This window comes from Mustela putorius, unplaced genomic scaffold (genome assembly GCF_011764305.1).
Source record: "Mustela putorius furo isolate JIRA1106 unplaced genomic scaffold, ASM1176430v1.1 tig00003937_pilon_pilon_pilon, whole genome shotgun sequence".
NCBI classification, from domain to species: Eukaryota; Metazoa; Chordata; class Mammalia; order Carnivora; family Mustelidae; genus Mustela; species Mustela putorius.
This window is the reverse complement of record NW_025422082.1, coordinates 2,106,846-2,131,501: the sequence shown is the minus strand read 5'-3', so window position 1 is coordinate 2,131,501 and position 24,656 is coordinate 2,106,846.

Here is a 24,656-nt window from a genome sequence, read left to right as displayed (position 1 = left end):
AAAACCCATCTATATGTTGCCTCCAAGAAACTCATTTTAAGCCCGAAGACACCTCCAGATTTAAAGTGAGGGGGTGGAAAAGAATTTACCATGCTAATGGACATCAGAAGAAAGCAGGAGTGGCAATCCTTATATCAGGTCAATTAGATTTTAATCCAAAGACTATAATAAGAGATGAGGAAGGACACTATATCATACTCAAAGGGTCTGTCCAACAAGAAGATTTAACAATTTTAAATATCTATGCCCCCAACGTGGGAGCAGCCAACTATATAAACCAATTAATAACAAAATCAAAGAAACACATCAACAATAATACAATAATAGTAGGGGACTTTAACACTCCCCTCACTGAAATGGACAGATCATCCAAGCAAAAGATCAGCAAGGAAATAAAGGCCTTAAACGACACACTGGACCAGATGGACATCACAGATATATTCAGAACATTTCATCCCCAAGCAACAGAATACACATTCTTCTCTATTGCACATGGAACAATCTCCAGAATAGATAACATCCTCGGTCCTAAATCAGGACTCAATCGATATCAAAAGATTGGGATCATTCCCTGCATATTTTCAGACCACAATGCTCTAAAGCTAGAACTCAACCACAAAAGGAAGTTTGAAAAGAACCAAAATACATGGAGACTAAACAGCATCCTTCTAAAGAATGAATGGGTCAAGCAGGAAATTAAAGAAGAATTGAAAAAAATCATGGAAACAAATGATAATGAAAATACAACGGTTCAAAATCTGTGGGACACAACAAAGGCAGTCCTGAGAGGAAAATACATAGCGGTACAAGCCTTTCTCAAGAAACAAGAAAGGTATCAGGTACACAACCTAACCCTACACCTAAAGGAGCTGGAGAAAGAACAAGAAAGAAACCCTAAGCCAAGCAGGAGAAGAGAAATCATAAAGATCAGAGCAGAAATCAATGAAATAGAAACCAAAAAGACAATAGAGCAAATCAACGAAACTAGGAGCTGGTTCTTTGAAAGAATTAATAAAATTGATAAACCCCTGGCCCGACTTATCAAAAAGAAAAGAGAAAGGACCCAAATAAATAAAATCATGAATGAAAGAGGAGAGATCACAACTAACACCAAAGAAATACAAACTATTATAAGAACATACTATGAACAACTCTACGCCAACAAATTTGACAATCTGGAAGAAATGGATGCATTCCTAGAAACATATAAACTACCACAACTGAACCAGGAAGAAGTAGAAAGCCTGAACAGACCCATAACCAGTAAGGAGATTGAAATAGTCATTATAAATCTCCAAACAAACAAAAGCCCAGGGCCAGACGTCTTCCCGGGGGAATTCTACCAAACATTTAAAGAAGAACTAATTCCTATTCTCCTGAAACTGTTCCAAAAAATAGAAATGGAAGGAAAACTTCCAAACTCATTTTATGAGGCCAGCATCACGTTGATCCCAAAACCAGACAAGGATCCCATCAAAAAAGAGAGCTATAGACCAATATCCTTGATGAACACAGATGCGAAAATACTCAACAAAATACTAGCCAATTGGATTCAACAGTACATTAAAAGGATTATTCACCACGACCAAGTGGGATTTATTCCAGGGCTGCAAGGTTGGTTCAACATCCGCAAATCAGTCAATGTGATACAACACAGCAATAAAAGAAAGAACAAGAACCATATGATACTCTCAATAGATGCTGAAAAAGCATTTGACAAAGTACAGCATCCCTTCCTGATCAAAACTCTTCAAAGTGTAGGAATAGAGGGCACATACCTCAATATCATCAAAGCCATCTATGAAAAACCCACCGCAAATATCATTCTCAATGGAGAAAAACTGAAAGCTTTTCCACTAAGGTCAGGAACACGGCAGGGATGTCCATTATCACCACTGCTATTCAACATAGTACTAGAGGTCCTAGCCTCAGCACTCAGACAACAAAAGGAAATTAAAGGCATCCAAATCGGCAAAGAAGAAGTCAAATTATCACTCTTCACAGATGATATGATACTATATGTGGAAAACCCAAAAGACTCCACTCCAAAACTGCTAGAACGTATACAGGAATTCAGTAAAGTGTCAGGATATAAAATCAATGCACAGAAATCAGTTGCATTTCTCTACACCAACAGCAAGACAGAAGAAATAGAAATTAAGGAGTCAATCCCATTTACAATTGCACCCCAAACCATAAGATACCTAGGAATAAATCTAACCAAAGAGGCACAGAATCTATACTCAGAAAACTATAAAGTACTCATGAAGGAAATTGAGGAAGACACAAAGAAATGGAAAAATGTTTCATGCTCCTGGATTGGAAGAATAAATATTGTGAAAATGTCTATGCTACCTAAAGCAATCTACACATTTAATGCAATTCCTATCAAAGTACCATCCATCTTTTTCAAAGAAATGGAACAAATAATGCTAAAATTTATATGGAACCAGAAAAGACCTCGAATAGCCAAAGGGTTATTGAAAAAGAAAGCCAACGTTGGTGGCATCACAATTCCGGACTTCAAGCTCTATTACAAAGCTGTCATCATCAAGACAGCATGGTACTGGCACAAAAACAGACACATAGATCAATGGAACAGAATAGAGAGCCCAGAAATAGACCCTCAACTCTACAGTCAACTAATCTTCGACAAAGCAGGAAAGAATGTCCAATGGAAAAAAGACAGCCTCTTCAATAAATGGTGCTGGGAAAATTGGACAGCCACATGCAGAAAAATGAAATTGGACCATTTCCTTACACCACACACAAAAATAAACTCAAAATGCATGAAGGACCTCAATGTGAGAAAGGAATCCATCAAAATCCTTGAGGAGAACACAGACAGCAACCTCTTTGACCTCAGCCACAGCAACATCTTCCTAGGAACAACGCCAAAGGCAAGGGAAGCAAGGGCAAAAATGAACCATTGGGATTTCATCAAGATCAAAAGCTTTTGCACAGGAAAGGAATCAGTTAACAAAATCAAAAGACAACTGACAGAATGGGAGAAGATATTTGCAAATGACATATCAGATAAAGGACTAGTGTCCAGAATCTATAAAGAACTTAGCAAACTCAACACCCAAAGAACAAATAATCCAATCAAGAAATGGGCAGAGGACATGAACAGACATTTCTGCAAAGAAGACATCCAGATGGCCAACAGACACATGAAAAAGTGCTCCATATCACTCAGCATCAGGGAAATACAAATCAAAACCACAATGAGATATCACCTCACACCAGTTAGAATGGCTAAAATAAACAAGTCAGGAAATGACAGATGCTGGCGAGGATGTGGAGAAAGGGGAACCCTACTACCCTGTTGGTGGGAATGCAAGCTGGTGCAGCCACTCTGGAAAACAGCATGGAGGTTCCTCAAAATGTTGAAAATAGAACTGCCCTATGACCCAGCAATTGCACTATTGGGTGTTTACCCTAAAGATACAAACATAGTGATCCAAAGGGGCACGTGCACCCGAATGTTTATAGCAGCAATGTCCACAATAGCCAAACTATGGAAAGAACCTAGATGTCCATCAACAGATGAATGGATCAAGAAGATGTGGTATATATACACAATGGAATACTATGCAGCCATCAAAAGAAATGAAATCTTGCCATTTGTGACAACATGGATGGAACTAGAGTGTATCATGCCTAGTGCAATAAGTCAAGCAGAGAAAGACAACTATCATATGATCTCCCTGATATGAGGAAGTGGTGATGCAACATGGGGGCTTAAGTGGGTACGAGAAGAATCAATGAAACAAGATGGGATTGGGAGGGAGACAAACCATAAGTGACTCTTAATCTCACAAAACAAACTGAAGGTTGCTGAGGGAGGGGGTTTGGGAGAAGGGGGTGGGATTATGGACATTGGGGAGGGTATGTGCTTTGGTGAGTGCTGTGAAGTGTGTAAACCTGGTGATTCACAGACCTGTACCCCTGGGGATAAAAATATATATTTATAAAAAATAAAAAATTAAAAAAAAATACATGAAAAGACTTTAGAAAGTAAAAAAAAAAAAAAAAAGAATTGATCAAGTACTAGGTTGAATGCATTTAAAAAAATCTGTATCTAACATATAATCTTAGGCAACAATGAAATTGCATAAAAATAAATAAAAAATAAGAAAATATAACATATTAAAAATTATATAATGAATATATAGTAGAAAAACAATAGTGAAATATTATAAATCAAAGTTTGTGGGATGTAGCTAAAACTGGTGTCTACAGATGAAATTATGGCTTCGAATACTTTCATTATGTAAAAAGAGAAGCTGAAAAAAAAAAAGAGCAGCTAAGCATCCAATGGTAGAAAATAATAATAGAAAAAAAAAAAAACCCAAAGAAAGAAGTAAGGAAATAGTAACGGAAAGGTCAGGAATTAAGAAGCCGGTAAACAAAGATTCAAAAGAAAGGATAAACAAGGGTACACATTTCTTATCTGAACATCCTAATAAAATTGACACACCTCTGCAAGACTGATCAGGCATGACAGTGAGAAGAAACAAATAAACAACATTAGGAATGAAAAGGAGCTCAACTATGCACCAAAGCAGCAGAGATTAAAATTAGTAAGAGGGGATGCCTGGGTGACTCAGTTGGTTGAGCATCTGTCTGTGGCTCAACTCATGAACCCGGGGTTCTGGGATCAATTCCCACATTGGGTTTTTTGTTCGGGGGGTGTGGTATCTGCTGGTCCCCCTGCTTGTGCTAACTCTCTCTGACAGATAAATAAAGAAAATCTTTGAAAAAAGACTTAAAAAAATAAAAAGTAATAAGAGGATATCATTAAAAATTATGTTAATAATTTCAAAACTCATACAAATTGCATAAATTTCCAGGAAAATAAAAAGCCACTAAAAATGACTCAAGAAGAAATGATTCTAGCCATGAAGAACACTGATTCAACATTTAGAAACATTTCTTCAAAGAAGGCTCCAGTCTCAAGACAGTTCTATCAATAAGGTAAGCTCTACTAAGCTTTCAAAGAACAAATAATTTTAAACTTACCTAATATTTGAGAGAGCCAAAGAAGAGACCAACATATCCTCAACAATATTAAATCCCAACAATGCCAGTGTAAGAAGGGAAAGTTACAGGTCAGTTTAACATGGCTTTTTCTGTAAAAGTCCTAAATGAAATACTAGAAAAGTGAACTCCAAACCAAAGATAACATTTTATGACCAAGTTTATATTGTTCCAGGAGTACAAGGTTAGTTTGACATTAAAAAAAAAAAAAAATCCACAACAGATTCAATTTACCTCAGTAGCAAATTGAAACATCTGATAAAAATAATCAATTACTTATGGTAAAATTCTTAGCAAACTCAGAATAGAAGGAATGTTCCTTAGCCAGTTACACTATATCAACCTGAAATTTATAGCCAACATTATTTTGAGTAGCTAAATATTGAAAACATTTCTTTTAAAGTTCAGAACAAGAAAGGATTCTTGCCCTACTACATCAATAATATTCTAGAAACCCTAGCCAATGAAATAAATCAAGAGAAAGATGCATAAGGACTACAAAAGAAGAGACAGTAATACTAGCAGATAATATGATATACTATTCATGGGGGCGCCTGGGTGGCTCAGTGGGTTAAGCCGCTGCCTTCGGCTCAGGTCATGATCTCAGGGTCCTGGGATCGAGTCCCGCATCGGGCTCTCTGCTCAGCAGGGAGCCTGCTTCCCTCTCTCTCTCTTTGCCTGCCTCTCCATCTACTTGTGATTTCTCTCTGTCAAATAAATAAATAAAATCTTTAAAAAAAAATACTATTCATGGTAAGGAAGCAAAATATAGTGTATCTAAGATAGTAAGAGCAGAGACTTATATAGCACTTATCATGGACTATGTACTATTCTAAACATTCCCTTTATATTAATCTAGGCAATCCTTATAACAATGATGTAATGTAGGTTCTATCAATTAGTCTCATTTTACAGCTGTGGAAACTGATAACCAAAGAGAGTTTATAAATTGTCCATATTGTGTGGTTAGTAAATTGCAGAGTAGGAGTTCATATGCAACATCTGTTTTCAGAGTATGTGCTCTTAACAACTATTCTACAATTTCCTTTTTGGAGAAAATTGTGAAACTTTATTGAAAGACATGAAAAAAATTTAAATAGAAAGGCATACCATGTTTATGGATAAGATAACTTACATTATAAAGATACCAATTCTCCCCAAATTGATCTATATATTCAATGGAACTTCAATCAAAATCCTAACAGGATTTTCATGGAACTTGACCAGTTAATTATAAAATTTATAAATATGAACAAAGGACCAAGAAGAATCAGTGCACTCTCAAAAAGTAAAAACAAGAGAGGAGAAGGATATTTGCCCTATCAAATAACAATATAAAATGCTAATACTATAAAAAATAATGTGGTTTTGGCACAGGGATTGACATAATAAAAATCTTGTAAATTGATCCATGCATGTGTGGAAACTGATAGGTGAGAGTGAATCAGTGGGGAAAATATGGGCTCTTCAATATGTGGTAGTTTATATAGATGGAAAACAAAGAAAATGGATTCCGACTTTACACTATACGCAAAAATTAATTCCAGATGGATTAAGGTCTTAAATGTGAAAGGCAAAACCTTACAACTTTTAGAAGAAAATGTGAAAGACTAGCTTTATGACATTAGGGTGGTATTTATTAAAAACAACACAAAAGGAGATGGCAGAGAAGTAGGAGACCTTATTTCAACCAGTCCCCTAAAGTAGGCTAATTATCTACCAGAACACTCTGAACACCCATGAAATCAGCCTGAGATATAGGATTATACACTTCTGGATCTCTGTGGGGGCAGAAGACACTGGTGGACAGTAAAGCAGGGTGGGAACACTAGGACTGATACTGGAGGATAAACATAAGGGGGAAGGAACCACCAGAAGCGACCCATTAAAAAGTAATACCCTAATATGAGAGTGCCCTGTGATTAGGGACAAGCATTAACCTGGAGTCCAGTTAAAAGCACTCACAAAGAGCAAAAGATCTTAAGGGTCAGCTGGTGGAATCAGGTGGTCACGGGCATGGGCCTAAGCCCATGGACCCAGGACAGCCACCGCTGGCAACCACCTGTGCCAGAGATAGTGTGGTGGAGCCTGCAATTCCTGGTCCCAGAGCCCCTGGGGCTGCGTGGCTTGCACCACCCTTGCCTGGGCACACTCCCACCTCCACATAAGAGAGTCTGGTGTGGGCGACAGCCTGCACTCTGTAGAGCTACAGCTTTTTGTGCTCTGCACACACTGCATGACCAGGATCTGACCCACTCCTTGCCCATGCCAGAGAAAGGTCCCTGCAGGCCTTAGCTGGCAGTCTCTAGAACCGGCGGAGGGTCTGGATGCTCCCAGCCAGGGCCTGAAGGAACTCAGCGGATCTCTGGTCAGGATCCCTTGGCAGTGACCTGTACAACCATCAAGTTGGATTCCAGACAGCAGTCCCCACAAAGACAGCCACTGGAAGCAGATTCCCCGCACCAATATCGCTCATGGTTTTAGTGGCACAGGGGTGCAGAGACAAGTGGGTGCTTTGGGCGACCCCTGAGATGGTGGCTGGGGGTGTGCACCACCTGTGGAAGGTCACATGGCTCAGCAGAGTTTGAAGAGGGGGAATGTTCTGGACCACCCAAAGGGGAGCAGACTGAGGCTTCTCTCTGAGTCAGAGGTCTGGGTATGTTTGCTTTCCATTAAACCTCTAAAAAGCTGCAAAAAGCCACCAAAGAACAAAAACCTCCAGAGAACAAAAGCCTTAAAAACTGGTTTCCATGGAGCCCAGCCCCTTGATAGGAGACAGAAGGATTCAATCCAAGCAAGACAGACAGAAAAACAACATGGCAGGCCCCTCCCCCAGAAGATAAGCTAAAAGAATGAGAGGACAACCACCATGGGGTCCCCATAAAACTGTAAAACCCCAACATCAGGGGAAAACAATGTATTAACTTCCTGGTGTTGCCCTAAAACCTGTATATTTCATAAATACAACTTTTATTTTTAATTTGTTCTCATGATTCTTATTCTTTTTAATTTTTTAAATTTATTTTCAGCATAACAGTATTCATTATTTTTTTTTAACACACCCAGTGCTCCATGCAATCTGTGCCCTCTATAATACCCACCACCTGGTACCCCAACCTCCCACCTTCCCACCACTTCAAACCCCTCAGATTGTTTTTCAGAGTCCATAGTCTCTCATGGTTCACCTCCCCTTCCAATTTCCCCCAACTCCCTTCTCTTCTCTAACTCCCCATGTCCTCCATGCTATATGTTATGCTCCACAAATAAGTGAAACCGTATGATAATTGACTCTCTCTGCTTGACTTATTTCACTCAGCATAATCTCTTCCAGTCCCGTCCATGTTGCTACAAAAGTTGGGTATTTGTCCTTTCTGATGGAGGCATAATACTCTATAGTGTATATGGACCACATCTTCCTTATCCATTCGTCCATTGAAGGGCATCTTGGTTCTTTCCACAGTTTGGCGACCGTGGCCATTGCTGCTATAAACATTGGGGTGCAGATGGCCCTTCTTTTCATTACATCTGTATCTTTGGGGTAAATACCCAGGAGTGCAATTGCAGGGTCATAGGGAATTTCTATTTTTAATTTCTTGAGGAATCTCCACACTGTTCTCCAAAGAGGCTGCACCAACTTGCATTCCCACCAACAGTGTAAGAGGGTTCCCCTTTCTCCACATCCCCTCCAACACATGTTGTTCCCTGTCTTGCTAATTTTGGCCATTCTAACTCGTGTAAGGTGATATCTCAGTGTGGTTTTAATTTGAATCTCCCTGACAGCTAGTGATGATGAACATTTTTTCATGTGTCTGATAGCCATTTGTATGTCTTCATTGGAGAAGTGTCTGTTCATATCTTCTGCCCATTTTTTGATATGATTGTCTGTTTTGTGTGTGTTGAGTTTGAGGAGTTCTTTATAGATCCTGGATATCAACCTTTTGTCTGTACTATCATTTGCAAATAACTTCTCCCATTCCGTGGGTTGCCTCTTTGTCTTCTTGACTGTTTCCTTTTGCTGTGCAGAAGCTTTTGATTTTGATGAAGTTCCAAAAGTTTATTTTCACTTTTGTTTCCTTTGCTTTTGGAGACATATCTTGAAAGAAGTTGCTGTGGGTGATATCGAAGAGATTACTGCCTATGTTCTCCTCTAGGATTTCGATGGATTCCTGTCTCACGTTGAGGTCTTTTATCCATTTTGAGTTTATCATTGTGTACGGTGTAAGAGAATGGTCGAGTTTCATTCTTCTACATATAGCTGTCCAGTTTTCCCAGCACCATTTATTGAAGAGACTGTCTTTTTTCCACTGTATATTTTTTCCTGTTTTGTCGAAGATTATTTGACCATAGAGTTGAGGGTCCATATCTGGGCTCTCTACTCTGTTCCACTGGTCTATGTGTCTGTTTTTATGCCAGTACCATGCTGTCTTGGTGATCACAGCTTTGTAGTAAAGCTTGAAATCGGGTAACATGATGCCCCCAGTTTTATTTTTGTTTTTCAACAGTTCCTTAGCGATTTGGGGTCTCTTCTGATTCCATACAAATTTTTGGATTATTTGTTCCAGCTCTTTGAAGAATAACGGTGGAATTTTGATTGGAATGGCATTAAAAGTATAGATTGCTCTAGACAGTATAGATATTTTAACAATGTTTATTCTTCCGATCCAAGAGCATGGAATGGTCTTCCATCTTTTTGTGTCTTCTTCAATTTCTTTCATGAGTGTTCTGTAGTTCCTTGAGTACAGATCCTTTATCTCTTTGGTTAGGTTTATTCCCAGGTATCTTATGGTTCTTGGTGCTATAATCAATGGAATCGATTCTCTAATTTCCCTTTCTGTATTTTCATTGTTAGTGTATAAGAAAGCCACTGATTTCTGTACATTGACTTTGTATCCTGCCATGTTGCTGAATTGCTGTATGAGTTCTAGTAGTTTGGGGGTGGAGTCTTTTGGGTTTTCCATATAAAGAATCATGTCATCTGCAAAGAGAGAGAGTTTGACTTCTTCATTGCCAATTTGGATACCTTTTATTTCTCTTTGTTGTCTGATTGCTGTTGCCAGGACTTCTAATACTATGTTGAACAAGAGTGGTGAGAGTAGGCATCCTTGTCGATTCCTGATCTCAACGGGAAGGCTGCAAGCTTTTTCCCATTGAGGATTATATTTGCTATGTGTCTTTCATAGATAGATTTGATGAAGTTCAGGAATGTTCCCTCTATCCCTATACTTTGAAGCATTTTAATCAGGAACGGATCCTGGATTTTGTCAAATGCTTTTTCGGCATCGATTGAGAGGACCATGTGGTTCTTCTCTTTTCTCATATTAATTTGTTGTATCACATTGATTGATTTGCGAATGTTGAACCATCCTTGTAGCCCAGGGATGAATCCCACCTGGTCATGGTGGATAATCCTTTTAATGTGCTGTAGGATCCCATTTGCTAGGATCTTGTTGAGAATCTTAGCATCCATATTCATCAGTGATATTGGTCTGAAATTCTCCTTTTTGGTAGGGTCTTTGCGTGGTTTGGGGATCAGGGTAATGCTGGCTTCATAGAAAGAGTCTGAATGTTTTCCTTCTGCTTCAATTTTTTGAAACAGCTTCAGGAGAATAGGTGTTATTTCTTCTTTGAAAATTTGGTAGAATTCCCCAGGGAATCTGTCAGGTCCTGGGCTCTTGTTTTTTGGGAGATTTTTGATCACTGTTTCAATCTCGTTACTAGATATCGGTCTATTCAGGTTGCCAATTTCTTCCTGGTTCAATTTTGGGAGTTTATACTTTTCCAGGAATGCATCCATTTCATCTAGGTTGCTTAGCTTATTGGCATATAACTGTTGATAATAACTTCTGATGATTGTTTCTACTTCCTTGGTGTTCGTTGTGATCTCTCCCTTTTCATTCATAATTTTATGAATTTGGGTTTTCTCTCTTTTCTTTTGGATTAGTGTGGCCAATGGTTTATAGATCTTATTGATTCTTTCAAAAAACCAGCTTCTAGTTTCATTCATACGTTCTACTGTATCTCTGGTTTCTACCTCATTGATCTCAGCTCTAATCTTGATGATTTCCCTTCTTATCTGTGGAGTTGGTTTTATTTGTTGTTGATTCTCCAGTTCTTTAAGATGGAGAGACAGCTGCTGTGTTCTGGTTTTTCAATTTTTTTTGAGAGGCTTGGATGGCTATGTATTTCTCCCTTATGACCACCTTTGCTGTATCCCATTGGTTTTGGACCAAAGTGTCTTCATTCTCATTGGTTTCCATGAATTGTTTCAGTTCTTCTTTGATCTCCTGGTTGATCCAAGCATTCTTAAGCAAGGTGGTCTTTAGCTTCCAGGTGTTTGAGTTCCTTCTGAACTTTTCCTTGTGATTGAGCTCCAGTTTCAAAGCATTGTGATCTGAGAATATGCAGGGAATAATCTCAGTCTTTTGGTATCGGTTGAATCCTGATTTGTGACCCAGTATGTGGTCTATTCTTTAGAAGATCCCATGTGCACTTGAGAAGAATGAGTATTCTGTTGTTTTAGGGTGGAATATTCTGTATATATTTATGAGGTCCACTGGTCCAGTGTATCATTCAATGCTCTTGTTTCTTTATTGATTTTCTGCTTTGATCTATTTCTGAGAGAGGCATGTTAAGATCTCCTACTATTAATGTATTCATATCAATATGATTCTTTATCTTGGTTAACAGTTTTCTTATGTAGTTGGCTGCTCCCATATTGGGGGCATAGATATTTGCAATTGTTAGATCATCTTGGTGTATAGTCCCTTTAAGGATGATGTAGTGTCCTTCTGTATCTCTGACTACAGTCTTTAGTTTAAAATATAATTTAACTGATATGAGAATCACTACCCCAGCCTTCTTTTGAGGCCCATTGGCATGAAAGATGCTTCTCCATCCCTTCACTTTCAGTCTGGGTGTATCTTTATTTTTTTTATTTTTATTTTTTTTAAAGATTTTATTTATTTATTTGTCAGAGAGAGAGCGAGCGAGAGCAAGCATAGGCAGACAGAGGGGAAGGCAGAGTCAGAGGGAGAAGCAGGCTCCCTGCAGAGCAAGGAGCCGGATGTGGGACTCGATCCCAGGATGCTGGGATCATGACCTGAGCCAAAGGCAGCTGCTTAACCAACTGAGCCACCCAGGCGTCCCTGGGTGTATCTTTAGGTTCAAAATGCATTTCTTGTAGACAACATAAGGATGGTTCCTGTCATTTTATCCAATCTGCAACGCTGTGCCATTTTATGGGTGCATTTAGGCCATTCACATTGAGAGTGGTTATTGATAGATATGTTTTTATTGACATCAAGTTACATTTGAAGTCTTTCTTTCTGTAGATTGTCTATATTTCTGTTCAATGCTATTCTTAGGATTTTTCCTCTTTTATAGAACCCCCCTTAATATTTCCTGCAGTGTCAGCTTGGTGGTTGCATAGTCTTTTAAGCCTTGCCGGTCTTGGAAACTCTTTATCTCTCCATCCATTTTGAATGTCAGTCTTGCTGGATAAAGTATTCTTGGCTACATGTTTTTCTCATTTAATGCCCTGAATATATCTTGCCAGCCCTTTCTGGCTTGCCAGGTCTCTGTGGACAGGTCTGATGTTATTCTGATGGGCTTTCCTCTGTAAGTAATGAGCCTCTTTGTTCTAGCGGCTTTCAAGAGACTATACCTACAATTATGATTCCTCAATTTGACTATCAGGTGCCTTGGTGTTTTTTTGGATTCTATAATCTTGGGTGGAGACCTTTCAGCCTCTAGTACATGAACACTGGTTCCATTAGCGAGATCGGGAAATTTTTCATGAAGAACTTGTCCCACTATATTTTCTAGACTTCTTTCTTTCTCCTCCCCTTCAGGGATTTCAATAATTCTGACATTGGAACGTTTCGTGGCATAATTTATTTCCCTGATTCTGTTTTCGTGGTTTCTAAGCTGTTTGTTCCAGGCTTCCTCCTGATCCTTTCTCTCTATCTGTTTGTCCTCCAGATCACTAATTCTATCTTCTGTCTCAGTTATCCTAGCTTTGAGAGAATTTAGATTAGATTGGAACTCATTGAGAGCATTTTGAAGCTCATCCCTGGTAGCTTTCAGCTCAGCCCTAACATTGTGAACATCCTGTCTGGTCGCTTTCAGTTCAGCCCTAATCAATTCTGTTTGGTCATCCATGGCTTTCTCCAACCTAGCTATTGCCTGGATAATTGTTAGCCTGAATTCTCTTTCAGACATATTGTCTATGTTGATAGCCATTAACTCTGTTGCAGAAAGTCCATCCTCTTTGTTTTTCTTCTGTTGGGCATTCCTCCTCCTAGTCATTTTGGTGAGAGATGACTGAACAGATGTAGCTGGATGTATTGACCGTGGTGCAGTCAAGGTGCACTCTGGAACACTTCTGAGCAATCAGGATTCCCCACCCAAACGAGAGACAAAAGAAAAGAAAAATAAGAGAGAGAGAGAGAGAGAGAGGAAAGAAAGAGAAGATGAAAGAGAAGGTTCAGCCCAAATGGGCCCCAATGTACGATTTATGAGGTATACAAACAAAAAGACTGATAAAAGTATATGACACGAGAAAAAAAAGTATATATGCAAATAAAGGAAGAACCTTGTCAAAAAGAACCCCAAGTAAAAGATTTATATACTATCAGGACAAACACAAAAACACAGAAACAGTGGTGGAAGAAAAAAATGGGAGAGTGGTTATAAATTCTCAGTGTGGGCAAGGGAGGCTGTTTTGATTCTTCCTGGATGTATCTTGATATCTTTGTTAAAGGACTCAACTTTCCTAAGATAAAGGGGGATTAAAAATTGGTTTACCTATAGGGGTAGTATTGATTGGGGAAAGGGGATTATTTTGAATTTTAACTCTATATGAATATTAGAAAATAAAAATAAAAAGGAATAAACTAGACTAAACTAAACTAAAATTAAAAAAAGAAATTAAAAAAATAGAAATGTAGAAGAAAAACACAGGTGTATGTATCAAAAAGTTCAGGTTAGAAGGTTATTACGGAATTTGGTGTACTGGACAGCTCACTGTGATGGTAAATAGGTTAAAAAATTATCTATATAAAAAAAATGAACCAGAATAGTGGGAACAAGTTAAAAATAAAAGTTGTCCTATGAAGTAGTGGTGGTTGTTCTCTTGCAGTCTTTTTTTTTTTTTTTCTTGGTTTGTTTTCTGGGGGAGGGGCCTGCCACCTGGGTTTTCAGTCAGTGATGTTCCCTGAGTTAAATCCTCCCACCCCCCTCAAGGGGGTGGGCTCTGAGGAAACTGGTTTTTTTTAGGCTTTTGTTCTCTGGCGGTTTTTATGTTTGTTCATTTTTTTTTTTCTCTCACTTTGACCGCGTTTGATGGTTTTTGTAATTTTAGAGGAAAACAAACTGCACCCTGACCTCCCTTTCAGAGAGAAGCCTCAGTCTGGTTGCAGAGCCCAAATGAGTTCCCCCTTGGCCACTGGCAGAGCAGGTTCTGAGTCACGGTCCCTGGGGATGCCAGATCTTTTGCTTGTACCCAAAACCACAGCAGCGGGGGGGCTGTCTGGGAGCTCCAGACCGCCAGAGACATTCCAAGCATCAATCGCACACTGAGATTTTCCCACTGGCCTCTGCTGGGAATGCCTGGTCTTTTTGGTCTAAGAGTACCTGGCTTGTGCACACCTCTTTTAGGGGAGGCTGTGGGTTGCATGCGCGTCTCAGGCTCTGAGAATGGGGCACAGGTCTGAAAGCACCAGGCTGGGCTTTCAGGCACCTCTGTCAGGGGAGATACTGGGACGTGTGTCTTAGGCTCTGAAACAATGGCACAGGTCAAAGAGCGCCAGCTGGGCCTTTGTAACTCTCTGGGGAGGATGAGGGACGCACGTATCTCAGGCTCTGTAGCAGGGCTTGCATGTTCTGCCATCTGGTGTGGCTCCCATCCTCTCACAGGAGCCAGAACCACTCATTCTGGGGCGCACTGGCAGCTTAGGGACCAAGACCTGGTTTCTCCGCTGCGCTCTCTCTGGCTCAGCTCCAGGGGAGGCTGTCCTGGGACCGGGGACTTAAGCCCCTGTCCCTAGCTACCCCGATTCCCACAATATCCCCCCCGCGATCCTTTGCTCTTTTTGAGTGTTTTCAACCAGTCTCCAAGTTAATGCTGGTCCGCAGACGCAGGGCACTCTCAGATTGGGGTATTACTTTCCAACTGGTCTCCTCTGGTGGCTCCCTCCCCCTTTTGTTTATCTTCCGATATCAGTCCTACGTTCCCACTCCGCTTTACCTGCCCACTGGCGTCTGTCTTCTGCCCCTATAGAGATCTAGATGTGTATAATTCTGATCTCAGACTGATTTCATGGGTGATTGGAGTTCTTTGGTAGGTAATCAGCTCACTTTAGGGTACAGGTTGAAAAGGAGCCTCCTCCTACTTCTCCGCTATCTTGTCCTCTTTAATTTTTTAACCTTCCTACCATTACAACTAGAGGTTTAATACAACATATTCCATAATAGCCTTTTAATTTGAACTTTTTTCATACATTTACCTGTGTTTTTCTTTTTTAAATATACATATAGGTATAAGCTTCAAGATAATCCTCTTTCCCTAATCAATACTACCCCTATATATAAACCAGTTTTAATCTCCCTTTATCTCTGCAAAGTTGAGTCCTTCAACAAAGATATCAAGATACACCCAGGAAGAATCAAAATAACTTTCCTTACCCACATTGAGGATTTATAATCACCCTCCCATATTTTTCTTCTGTCAGTGTTTCTATGTATTTGTTTTTGTTCTGGTAGTATATAAATCTTATCCTTGGGTTCATTTTGGCTGGGTTCTTTTTTTTTCTTGTCATTTACTTTTGCCAGTCTTTTGTTTGTCCGTTTTTATTTGTATACCACATAAATCTGACTTTTGGGGCTCATTCTGGCTATGTCTTCTCTTTTTTTCTCTCTCTTTATCTCTCTCTTTTTTTTCTTTTTTCTTTATTTTTTGTGGTGATTTCTGATTGCTCTGAAGCATTCCAGGGTACACCTTCTCTGGATGGTGGTTGATATATTCAGCTACACATCCCCTCAACTACCTATCACCAAAATGACTAGAAGGAGGAACACCCAACATAGGAAAAATTCAGACTGTGCCCTCTCCGTCAGAACTATTGGATATGGACATAAACAGTATGTCAGAAAGGGAGTTCAGGGTAACAGTTATCCAGGCAATGGCTAGGTTGGAGAAAACCATTAGCAACATAATTGAATCTCCAAGGGCAGAAGTGAAAGCTGCCCAGGGAGAAGTTAAAAATACTATCAGGGGCACCTGGGTGGCTCAGTGGGTTAAGCCTCTGCCTTTGGCTCAGGTCATGATCTCAGGGTCCTGGGATCAAGCCCCGCATCGGGCTCTCTGCTCAGCAGAGAGCCTGGTTCACCCTCTCTCTCTGCCTGCCTCTCTGCTTACTTGTGATCTCTCTGTCAAATAAATAAAATATTAAAAAAAAATACTATCAATGATCCAATCCAATCTAAATAGTCAAACAGCTAGGGTAACTGAGGCAGAAGATAGAATTAGTGATCTAGAGAACAAACTGATAGAGAAAAAGGATCAGAAGAGGCATGGAATAAACAACTTAGAAGCTGTGAAAACAGAATTAGGGAAATAAATGTTCCCATGAAACATTCCAATGTCAGAATTATTGGGATCCCTGAGGGAGCGGAGAAAGAGAGAAGACTAGAAAATATAGTTGAACAAATTCTGGAGGAAAATTTTCCCAATCTGGAGAATGGAACCAGCATTTATGTCCTAGAGGCAGAAAGAACACCTCCCAAGATCAACTACTCTAGAAAGACCTTGAGGCACTTGATTGTGAGACTGATGAATCATAATTTTAGACAAGAACTTCTGAGGGCAGCTAGGGGGAAGAGATTCCTTATGTACAGAGGAAGGTCCATCTGAATAATGTCAGACCTGTCCACAGAAACCTGGCAAGCCAGAAAGGGCTGGCAAGACATATTCTGGGCACTAAATGAGAAGGACATGCAACCAAGAATACTTTACCCAACAAGGTTGACATTCAAAATGGATGGAGAGATAAAGAGCTTCCAAGACCAGCAAGGTTTAAGAGTATGTGACCACCAAGCCAGCACTACAAGAAATATTAAGTGGGGGTTCTATAAAAGAAGAAAGAACCCAAGAGTGACATAGAACAGAAATTTATAGAGACAATGTATAGAAACAAGGACTTCACAGGCAACATGATGTCAATAAAAAGGTATCTTTCAATAATCACTCTCAACATGAATGGCCTAAATGTTCCCATAAAATGGCACAGGGTTGCAGATTGGGTAAAACAACAGGACCCATCCACATGCTGTCTATAAGAGACCCATTTAGAACCCAAAGATATAGCCAGACTGAAAGTAAAGGGATGGAGAAGCATCTTTCATGCCAATAGGCCTCAAAAGAAAGCTGGGGTAATGATTCTCATATCAGATAAATTAGATTTTATTTTAGTATCTAGTCAGAGATAAAGAAGGACACTACATCATTCTCAAAGTGTCTATACACCAGCAAGATCGAACAATTGTAAATATTTGTACTCCCAGTATGGGAGCAGCCAACTACATAAGCCATAAGATAAAAAGTCATTTCGATACGAATACATTAATAGTAGGAGATCTAAACATGCCACTCTCAGTAATAGACAGATCATCCAAGCAGAAAATCAATGAAGAAACAAAAGCATTGTTTTTTTAGGACCGGCATTTCCCCCTTAGGATTGGCAAAGGTGATCCTAAGGTGAAAATACATAACCATCCAAGTCTCACTCAAAAAAAAAAAAAAATTGAAAAATGCAGAATGAACCTCATAGATATATACAGAACATTCCACACTAAAATAACAGAATACTCATTCTTTTCAAGTGCACATGGAACTTTCTCCAGAATAGACTACATACTGGGTCACAAATCAGGGCTCAACTGATAATGAAAGATTGAAATTATTTGCATATTCTCAGACCACAGTGCATTGAAACTGGAACTCAACCACAAGAAAAAGTTTGGAAGGAATTCAAACACTTGGAAGCTAAAGAACACCCAGCTTAAGAATGTTTGGATCAACCAGAAAATCAAAGAAGAGCTTAAACAATTCATGAAAACCAATGAGAATGAAGACCCATTAGTCCAAAACCTATAGGATACAGCAAAGGCAGTCTTAAGGGGGAAATACATAGTCATCCAAGTCTCACTCAAAAAAAAAAAAAAATGCAGAATACACCAGTTTTCTTTACACCTTAAAGAACTGGAAAATCAACAACAAATTAAGCTAACCCCATGCACAAGAAGGGAAATAATCAAGATTAGAGGAGAGATCAGTGAGATAGAAACTAGGGAGACATTGGAACACATCAAAGAAACTAGAAGCTGTTTTTTGACAGAATCAATAAGATCGATAAACCACTGGCCAAACTATTCCAAAAGAAAAGAAAGAGGACCCAAATCAATAAAATTATGAATGAAAGGGAGAGATCATGACTAACACCGAGGAAATAGAAACAATCATCAGAAATTATTATCAACAGTTACATGCCAATAAGTTAAGCAACCTAGATGAAATGGATGCATTCCTGGAAACCCCAAAACTTCCAAAACTGAATCAGGAAGAAATTGACAATCCAAATAGACCAATATCTAGTGATAAGATTGAAGCACAAAACAAGAGTCCAGGACCTGATGGATTCCCTGGAGAATTCTACCAAACATTCAAAGAAGAAATAATACCTATTCTTCTGAAGCTGTTTCAAAAAATAGGAACAGAAGGAAAACTTTCAGACTCTTTTTGTCAAGCCAGCATTACCCTGATCCTCAAACCAGGCAAAAAACCCATCAAAAAGGAGAATTTCAGACCAATATCCCTGATGAATATGGATGCCAAGATTCTCAACAAGATCCTAGGTAATATGATCCAACAGTACATTAAAAAGATTATCCACCATGACCAGGTAGGATTTATCCATAGGATGCAAGGGTGGTTCAATATTTGCAAATCAATCAATGTGATAGAATAAATCAGTAAGAGAAGAGAGAAGAACCACATCCTCTCAATTGATGCCAAAAAAGCATTTGACAATATACAATATCCATTTCTGATTAAAATGCTTCAAAGTATAGGGATAGAGGGAACATTCCTCAACTTCATCAAATCTATCTATGAAAAACCCACAGTGAACATCATTCTCAATGGAGAAAAGCTGACAGCCTTCCCTTTGAGATCAGGAACACGACAAGGATGCCCTCTCTCACCACTGTTGTTCGACATAGTACTAGAAGTCCTAGCAACAGCAATCAGACAACAAAAAGAAATAATATGTATTCGAGTTGGCAAAGAAGTCAAGCTCTCTCTCTTTGCAGATTACATGATACTATATATGGAAAACCCAAAAGACTCCACACCCAAACTACTAGAACCCATACAGCAATTCAGTAATGTTGCAGGATACAAAATCAATGTGCAGAAATCAGTTGCTTTCTTATACACTAACAATGAAAATACAGAAAGGGAAATTAGAGAATCAATTCCATTTACTATAGCAACAAGAACTGTAAGATACCTGGGAATAAACCCAACCAAAGAGGTAAAGGATCTGTACTCGAGGAACTACAGAACACCCATGAAAGAAATTGAAGAATACACTAAAAGATGGAAGAGCATTCCATGTCATGGATTGGAAGAATAAACATTGTTAAAATGTCTATACTGCCCAGAGCAATCTATAATTTCAATGCCATCCCGATCAAAATTTCACTGCATTTTTCAAAGAGCTGGAACCAATAATCCTAAAATTTGTATGGAACCAGAAAAGACCCTGAATTTCTCTAAGGAAATGTTGAAAAAGAAAACAAAGCTGGGGACATCACGTTGCCTGATTTCAAGCTTTACTACAAAGCTGTGGTCACTAAGATAGCATGATACTGGCACAAAACCAGACTCATAGACCAATGGAACAGTGTTGATAGCCCAGATATGGACCCTCAATGCTATGGTCAAATAATCTTCGACAAAGCAAGAAAAAATATACAGTGGAAAAAAGATAGTCTCTTCAGTAAATGGTGCTGAGAAAATTGGACAGCTATGTAGTGAAGAATGAAACTCGACCATTCTCTTACATTATACACAAAGATAAACTCGAAACAGATAAAAAGACTTCAACGTGAGACAGGAATCTATCAGAATCCTAGAGGAGAACATAGACAGTAACCTCTTCGACATCAGCCATAGCACTTCTTTCAAGACATGTCTCCAAAGGCAAAGGAAGCAAAAGTGAAAATGAACTTTTGGGACTTCATCAAGATCAAAAGTTTCTGCACAGCAAAGGAAACAGTCAACAAAACAAAGAGGAAACCCTCAGAATGGGAGAAGATATTTGCAAATGACACTACAGACAAAGGGCTGATATCTATAAAGAACACCTCAAATTCAACACATGCAAAACAGATAAAGATGTCAAATAATGGGCAGAAGACATGAACAGACACTTCTCCAAAGAAGACATACAAATGCCTAACAGACACATGAAAAAATGTTCATCTTCATTAGCTATCTGGGAGATTCAGATCAAAACCACATTGAGATACCACCTTACACCAGTTAGAATGGCCAAAATCAACAAGACAATAACCAACAAGTGTTGGAGATGTTGTGGAGAAAGGGGAACTGTCTTACACTGTTGATGGGAATGTAAGTTGGTGCAGCCACTTTTAGAAACTGTGGAGATTCCTTAAGAAATTAAAAATAGAGCTACCCTATGACCCTGTGATTGTACTATTGGGTATTTACCCCAAAGATACAGATGGAGTGAAAAGAAAGTCCATCTGCACCCCAGTGTTCATAGCAACAATGGCCACAGTTGCCAAAATGTGGAAAGAACCAAGATGCCCTTCAATAGGCGAATGGAAAAAGAAGACATGGTTTATATATACAATGGAGTATTATGCCTCCATCATAAAGGATGAATACTCAACTTTTGTATCAACATGGATGGGACTTGAGGAGATTATGCTGAGTGAAATAAGTTAAGCAGAGAGAGTCAATTATCATATGGTTTCACTTACTTGTGGAGCATAAGGAATAACATGGAGGACATTGGGAGATGGGGAGGAGAAGTGAGGGAAATTGGAGGGGAGACAAACATGAGAGAATGTGGACCCAGGAACAAACTGAGGGTTTTGGAGGGGGGAGGGTGGCAGTTTGGGTGAGTCTAGTGGTGGGTATTAAGGAGGGCATGTATTACATGGAGCACTGGATGTGGTACATAAACAATGAATTTTGGAACACTGAAAAAATTTAAATTAAAAATGACAACAACAACAACAATGCAAAAAAACCCTAAGGATAAATAAAAAAATTGCAAAAGGAGGGTAGATTGGCATTAGTAACTTCTAGTTAATAGAAAACAACAGAGACCAGAAAGGTAAGCAACAAACTGAGAGAAGAGATTTATTGTACACATAACTGACACTGGTTCAGGATGCAGAGTATAAGAAAGAACTTCTATAAATAAATAAGGAAAAGACTAACAGTTCAAAGGAAAGTGGAACAAAAGGTAGGAGCAGAAATTTCCCCACAGAGTGTGGAATGGCCAATAAGCATATAAAAAGATGCTCAACCTCTATAATAATCAAGGAATTCACATTAAAATAATATTGTGATATAATTTCTTACTGCCTAAATAAGCAATAATCAGAAAGTCTGAAGATAACAAGAAAAATTAGTAAGGGTATAGAGCAAGGAAATTTTCCTACAATGCTGGTGGGAGTATAAATGGCTATAGATGGTTTGGGAAACAACTTGTTGTCACCTAGTAAAGTTGAAACAACTTGTTGTCACCTAGGATATCCAACATTTCCACTTACACATATATGGTCTAATAGAGAAATTCTTGCAAATGTGCATCAGGACAAAGGTAAAAGGATCTTAACAGTAACATTGTTCTTAACATTATAAAACTGGAAACAACCCAAAATGTGTACCTACAGCAAGATGCATAAATAACATTTTTGATGTGCTCATAAAAGGAGTACTACACAGTGATGGGAATGGGTGAATTATGGCTGAGTGTTCCCTATGCAGGAATCTTGGAATGATAATATTGAGCCTAAGAAACATTTGCAGAAGAATGAATAGAGTATAATTCTACTTATATAGAGAGAAATCAGGAAAAACTAAGTATTATTTTGTTCAGGAATTAAAGATATATCTAGTAACACTATAAAACAAAGCAAGGTAATGGTGAATATAACTCAAAGTGGTACTCTCCCTGGAGAGGAGGTAAGAGACTGCAGATTGAAGAGGGGTATTGGAAGAGATCCCCATGATACCAATTACATTCTATCTTGTAATCTGGGTAATGGTTACAGTTGTTGTATTTTGTTATTATATTACTTTCACACTTTACACTTTATATATACTTTGTAAATGATACATTTCCCAATTAAAAAAAGAGGAAAAATGTCTACAGAGAAACTTCCTGTTTCAGATTATGAAGTGTTGCCATTCACTTTTCCCAAGCCCCCCAGAACATCATAAAGGGAAATAGGAAAAAAAAAAAATGACAACATTTAATAAAGCAAGGAAACTTCCCAACCCCTCACAACAAATACAAAGTATCAGTATCGAAAAATGGACACTGGACTGAGCAGAGTAAGTAAGCTGAAAGCTGACACTTACCACCTTGGGCTATGAGCAGGATGCAGGACTTCCCCAAAGACCAGTGTCTCCATCTTGAAAGACAATGAACCTTTGGTTAGAGCAATGAGGCCCAGGGTTGTGACCTGGCCCTAGGAGATGTAAAGCAGGTTGCATGACTCTGCAGAAAGGGAAGGCAAGAGGAACAGAAGGAGAAGGAGATGGCAGCTCATTCCCGTGACCAGCTTATTGATGATCTGGCTGTCTATACAGGCTGACTGCTTAAAACACAGTGGGGTGAAAGGAGGGAGGAGACAACCCAGACAGCCCAGATGCCTGTTACTGGGCCACGCTTCTGTTCTGCAGCTGCTGGGAGTGTTGGGTGCTATGGTCCACAGTTGCCCTTCTCTAGAAAATTTTTCACAGTATAAGAGGAGTTGACTCATTCAGACATGTCTGGGAGGTTATACTCGAACTCAGGGGTGGGTTGGGGCTCCCAGCTCCTAACGAACTGACTAGTGTGAGGGAACCTAGTACTGGACCATTCTGTGTACCATTCCTGCCCCAGGATCAGGCTGAGGTGGGAGTCCAGCTGAAACTCCATCTTCTGCTCTATCCAACTTCTTCCTCTCCTTTACTGGTCTTTTCCATGAGAATTGCCTTTCTAGTCTCTGCTTTGAGGGCACCCGATGTGTGTAAATTATACTGATGTTTTTTAAAATCTCTTTTCCCCACTTACATTACTCTTTAGCAAGTAATTAACCTCATTTACACATACTTTATTATTTTATTTTAAAAAATAAATACAAAGTCTTTGTATAGGAATAATAAATAAAGATTGGGTAGGGTAGAGAGGGATAAAAAAGCTACAAGTAGATGAGAAATATACACATCAAGAGAAATGAGCAAAAAACTACAAAAAACTTCAGATAAATATTAAATCCAACCACAAGAAATTGTTGATGTTTAACCATTATTGACTCAAAAAAATACAAATTCATATGGTCCAATCTGAATAGGTTTCCAAATTCTTACAGAAGTTAAAGGCAATTTTAATCTCTCTAAAACAGAGCTCAAAAAGAAGTAGATGGTTTGAAGAAAAAAATAAGACAACAGAAAGAAATGGCATGTAAGTTAGTGGCGCTCCTGAAGAAAAATGGAAGATAAAACAGAAACATTATAGAGATGAAAGCCACATTAAGAGCAATAAAATAGGATGAAACTAACTGAAAACAATGGCACAGTGGCTTCAAGAAATCACAGTAAACAAAATGGCAAGTGGAGTGATCCAATCATGATTATAGAGAAGGTAATAGATACTGCGGTCTTTGATAGGGTTCGCTGTAAATGGGCTCTGAGGTAGAGTGTTGCAGGTAACACCTCTAAGGAAGGGAAATAGGCAAGATTGGGCAGAGGGAAGCGGACATGTGATGTGGGTGCAGCTGAGGTCTGAGCAGATTTCACACGGAGCTCTGGAGGGGGACGGCCCTTCAAAGGTGTTCTGCACTGAGGATAAAGTGCTAAGACTTTGCTCATTATTACAGCTCATTATTGGCTCTGGAAGAGTCAGTTTCCTATGGCTGAGGGCTAGTTCCAGTGAGTAAGGCAGCTGTGAGCTCTTAGCAACTGATGGATCTAGCAGCTGGGGGGTAGGCACCTTGGCATGAACGATTTCGTGGAGCACTACAGAAACCACTAGAGTCCCCCTCTTGCACTACTCAGATCCACTTGCTTCTCATGGTAAGTTTGCTTCCTCTGGGAATAGTCTTCAGGATTCCTGCTGATCTTATTTCTATTGGGTCATATATCCCCAATAGCAAAGGCTGCAGGTGCCAAAGCCTTGACCTTGCTGTAGAGTCCCTTTCTCTTCCGGGCACCACTCAGCCGGCAGCCTTCTGTGTCACCCAGTAAATGGGTTGAACAGGGAGTCTCCTAAACTCAGAGAAGGCTTTTTAAAGTTAGGGACAATTAT